The sequence below is a fragment of the Mizuhopecten yessoensis genome, unplaced genomic scaffold (genome assembly GCF_002113885.1).
Source record: "Mizuhopecten yessoensis strain PY_sf001 unplaced genomic scaffold, ASM211388v2 scaffold8037, whole genome shotgun sequence".
Lineage (NCBI taxonomy): Eukaryota > Metazoa > Mollusca > Bivalvia > Pectinida > Pectinidae > Mizuhopecten > Mizuhopecten yessoensis.
Genome location: NW_018407347.1, coordinates 271,069 through 276,912, shown reverse-complemented (window position 1 = coordinate 276,912; position 5,844 = coordinate 271,069).

The window sequence follows — 5,844 nt, the reverse complement described above, 5'->3', positions numbered from 1 at the left end:
TATCCGTCATACAATATGTGGAAGGCTGCAGGTGACGCGTTTGTATCAATACCGTACTATTGTATACCTGCGCACTGTCGAATGTTTGTCTCTGATATCGATATCATTGTCCAGGAGCCAACCACCCAGCAAGCCCACGGACCACTCGAATTCTAACAATCTACCAATCTTAGTCCTTGATAAACAAACTTGTTTCAAGCAAATTTGTATTTCCACCATATTGACCATGCAACTAAAAAGGGGATTTTTAAAGTTACTTATTTTTATACTTATGTTGATGTATCAAGACATTACAGCTATTAAACTGACCTTAATGTCCTAATACCTGGTATGTAAAACGTGCAGTCGTGTATATAGCTTAGTGGTCTTTCATGGGATGTTTGTTAGTTTGGATCAACTTACCATATTATATCATACTGCCATTATTACTTATGAGACCTTAATAGCTTTCGTTATATCTATTTTATCTTACTTCCACAATGTTCCACAAGAGTTTTTAACAAAACGTTATTTGTCGCTATACAGGCTGTATGTTATTTCGAGTATGTTTAACGTAATATCAATTGTATTTTGTTTTCCGTTTTTCTTAAGTTTTTGTTGTTGTTGAACAGATTTACCTCCTAACATTGATGTTCCTTTGTCTATATTTATGCTGTGTATCACTTCGTTACTAATGAATTTATATATCACATTAAAACAGTATATCTTTTTTACTTAAGTGGGTTGTCTTTTTATATTTGACACGTCTTACATCTTGTTAGACGTGCCTTAATGTCGTTTGTCAAATATTCTTATTTTATCAATTAAAATGTTGAATTATTGATGTTGACAATGAAGAAACCAACTGATCCGCTTCTCTTTTGTATCATTTGAGATATTTCCTTTCGTCTGTCTTTTCTATCAATCCATGTTAACAATGCACCTTTTCATCATTCTGGTCAGTCTGTGTTTATCATTTTATCATAATACTTAAAAGATAGTTTTGTTAATGTGAAAACTTTTTCTATACCCGTGCAATGAGTGCCTCGTGAGGGGGAAATCACAATATTCTGAATTGTGTTTTAATTTCCCACTTTATCTCAATAATAAACGTGTGAGAAAATATGTTTACAATCATTTCAGCCGGGTGACAATTTCAGTAAGAACCCATGAGTTTTACTCCTAGCTTCAGATGCAACTAGTTTCGAAAGATGAAGGAAATCGATGAGATACGTTCGGGAAGTTGACACTATTGTCAAAAAGTCGCACATAAGTCACTTTGTGTATTAGAGTGTAAGATAGCACAAGGACACGCAACAAGAGAAGAATGAAACTTAATACAGATAATTATATCAATAAAGATGGTAAAGGTTGGATATAAAAACAGGCTTCACGCTTCTTCAGTTTGTTAGTAGTGACCATGGGGGTGGGCAAATGAAAGTGGGGGGGGGGGGGCGATTTGTGTGGACGCAAAATTAAACAAAGGAACACTAAAGAGGAAAATTTTACATTCTTTGCTATTTTCCCTCACACTTCCGGTTGTTTATAGGAGCTATAATGAAAATGAAATGAAGCTAATTATACTTATATTCTATGTGTGTCCTGTAAGTAGCATTTGTAAACTGTTAATCTTTTCTAAGTGGTGACGAAAATGTCTGTCTGTTTCAACTAACAAAATTGCAGTATGTCTTATATTCGTATATGTTGTATCGCCTCGAAACTCGGGAATTAGGCTTAAGAATCAATCCTATCGACCGGCAGACAACATTTTGTAGAACATGTGTATTAGTATGTCGTCACCAAACCATTGTCGGTATGTTTGTCTAAGTCTGGATTGTTCTTACAACTCTTTTACGATGACGTTCCTTGGATCATGCAGCTGTCTATCAATGTTTGTACCTCTATTTTCTAATGCTCCGTTTCAAATGACGCATGTTGTTGTTGGTTCCGTTTTCTGTTGCAACTACTATTGTTGAAGCACGTCCTTTGTAAATGTTTGATTATTCATTACATCTAGTCAAAGGATTGCCCATAAAGCAGCTTACCTGTTAATATCAAATACATCTAGTCAAAGGAGTGTCTATACAGCTTACCTGTTAATGTTATATATATCTAGTCAAAGGATTGCCTGTACAGCTTACCTGTTAATGTTATATACATCTAGTCAAAGGAGTGTCTATACAGTTTACATGTATGTGTTATATATATCTAGTCAAAGGATTGCCTGTACAGCTTACCTGTTAATGTTAAATATATCTAGTCAAAGGAGTGTCTATACAGCTTACCTGTTAATGTTATATATATCTAGTCAAAGGATTGCCTGTCCAGCTTACCTGTTAATGTTAATTACATCTAGTCAAAGGAGTGTCTATACAGCTTACCTGTATGTGTTATATATATTTAGTCAAAAGAGTGCCTATACAGCTTACCTGTAAATATTATATATATCTAGTCAATGGTGTGTCTATACAGATTACCTGTTTATGTTATATATAAATAGTCAAAGGATTGTCTATACAGCTTACCTGTTAATGTCATATACATCTAGTAAATGGATTGTCTATAAAGCTTACCTGTTAATGTTATATATAAATAGTCAAAGGATTGTCTATACCGCTTACCTGTTAATGTCATATACATCTAGTCAAAGGAGTGTCTATACAGCTTACCTGTTAATGTTATATATACCTAGTCAATGGAGTGTCTATACAGCATACCTGTTAATGTTTTATGTATCTAGTCAAAGGAGTGTCTATACAGCTAACCTGTTAATATTATATATATCTAGTCAAAGGGGTGTCTATACAGCTTACCTGTTAATGTTATATACATCTAGTCAAAGGAGTGTCTATGCAGCTTTCCTGTTAATGTTATATATATCTAGTAAAAGGATTGTCTAAACAGCTTACCTGTTAAAGTTAAATATATCTAGTCAATGGATTGTCTATACGGCTTACCTGTTAATGTTATATACATCTAGTTAATGGATTGTCTATACAGCTTGCCTGTTAATGTTATATGTATCTAGTCAAAGGAGTGGCTATACAGCTAACCTGGTAATATTATATATATCTAGTCAAAGGATTGTCTAAACAGCTTACCTGTTAAAGTTAAATATATCTAGTCAATGGATTGTCTATACCGCTTACCTGTTAATGTCATATACATCTAGTCAAAGGAGTGTCTGTACAGCTTACCTGTTAATATTATATATTTCTAGTCAAAGGGGTGTCTATACAGCTAACCTGATAATATTATATATATCTAGTCAAAGGGGTGTCTATACAGCTTACCTGTAAATATTATATATATCTAGTCAAGTTAATATCAAATACATCTAGTCAAAGGAGTGTCTATACAACTTACCTGTTAATATTATATATATCTAGTCAATGTAGTGTCTATACAGCTTACCCGTTAATGTTATATATATCTAGGCAAAGGAGTGTCTATACAGTTTACATATATGTGTTATATATATCTAGTCAATGTAGTGTCTATACAGCATACCTGTTAATGTTACATTTATCTAGTCAAAGGAATGTCTATAGTCTATACAGTTTACATGTATGTGTTATATATATCTAGTCAATGGAGTGTCTATACAGCATACCTGTTAAGTGTCTATACAGCTAACCTGTTACTATTATATATATCTAGTCAAGTTAATATCAAATACATCTAGTCAAAGGAGTGTCTGTACAGCTTACCTGTTAATGTCAAATACATCTAGTCAATGGATTGTCATATATATCTAGTCAATGGAGTGTCTATACAGCATACCTGTTAATGTTACATGTATCTAGTCAAAGGAATGTCTATACAGCATACTTGTTAATGTTATATACATCTAGTCAATGGATTGTCTATACAGCTTACCTGTAAATATTATATATATCTAGTCAATGGAGTGTCTATACAGCTGACCTGTTAATGTTATATGTATCTAGTCAAAGGAGTCTCTATACAGCTTACCTGTTAATATTATATATATCTAGTCAATGGAGTGTCTATACAGCTGACCTGTTAATGTTATATGTATCTAGTCAAAGGAGTGTCTATACAGTTTACCTAGTCAATGGAGTGTCTATACAGCTTACCTGTTAATGTTATATATAAATAGTCAAAGGAGTGTCTATACAGCTTACCTGTTAATGTCATATACATCTAGTCAATGGATTGTCTATACCGCTTACCTGGTTATGTTATATATATCTAGTCAAAGGAGTGTCTGTACAGCTTACCTGTTAATGTTATATATACCTAGTCAATGGAGTGTCTATACATCATACCTGTTAATGTTATATGTATCTAGTCAAAGGATTGTCTATAAAGCTTACCTGTTAATGTTATATATATCTAGCCAATGGAGTGTCTCTACAGCATACCTGTTAATGTTATATGTATAGACACTCCATTGACTAGATATATATAACATTAACAGGTAAGCAGTACAGACACTCCTTTGACTAGATATATTTAACATTAACAGGTAAGCTGTACAGGCAATCCTGTTAATGTTATATGTATCTAGTCAAAGGAGTGTCTATACAGCTAACCTGTTAATGTTATATATATCTAGCCAATGGAGTGTCTATACAGCATACCTGTTAATGTTATATGTATCTAGTCAAAGGAGTGTCTATACAGCTTACCTGTTTATATTATATATATCTAGTCAATGGAGTGTCTATACAGCATACCTGTTAATGTTATATGTATAGACACTCCATTGACTAGATATATATAATATAAACAGGTAAGCTGTATAGACAATCCTTTGACTAGATACATATAACATTAACAGGTATGCTGTGTAGACACTCCATTGACTAGATATATATAACATTAACAGGTAAGCAGTATAGACACCCCTTTGACTAGATATTTATAATATTATCTAGTCAAAGGAGTGTCTATACAGCTTACCTGTTAATGTTATATGTATCTAGTCAAAGGAGTGTCTATACAGCCAACCTGATAATATTATAAATATCTAGTCAAAGGGGTGTCTATACAGCTTACCTGTTAATGTTATATTATCTAGTCAAAGGAGTGTCTATACAGCTTACCTGTTAATATTATATATATCTAGTCAATGTAGTGTCTATACAGCTTACCTGTTAATGTAATATATCTAGTCAATGGATTGTCTATACAGCTTACCTGTTAATGTTATATTATCTAGTCAAAGGGGTGTCTATACAGCCAACCTGATAATATTATAAATATCTAGTCAAAGGGGTGTCTATACAGCTTACCTGTTAATGTTATATATATCTAGTCAATGGATTGTCTATACAGCTTACCTGTTTATGTTATATACATCTAGTCAAAGGATTGTCAATACAGCTTACCTGTTAATGTTATATATATCTAGTCAATGGATTGTCTATACAGCTTACCTGTTTATGTTATATATATCTAGTCAATGGAGTGTCTATACAGCTTACCTGTTCATGTTATATGTATCTAGTCAAAGGAGTGTCTATACAGCTTACCTGTTAATGTTATATGTATCTAGTCAAAGGAATGTCTATACAGCTTACTTGTTAATGTTATATACATCTAGTCAATGGATTGACTATACAGCTTACCTGTTTATGTTATATACATCTAGTCAAAGGATTGTCAATACAGCTTCCCTGTTAATGTTATATATATCTAGTCAATGGAGTGTCTATACAGCTAACCTTTTCCTATTTTATATATCTAGTCAATGGATTGTCTATACAGCTTACCTGTTAATGTTATATACATCTAGTCAAAGGATTGTCAATACAGCTTCCCTGTTAATGTTATATATATCTAGTCAATGGAGTGTCTATACAGCATACCTGTTAATGTTATATGTAACTAGTCAAA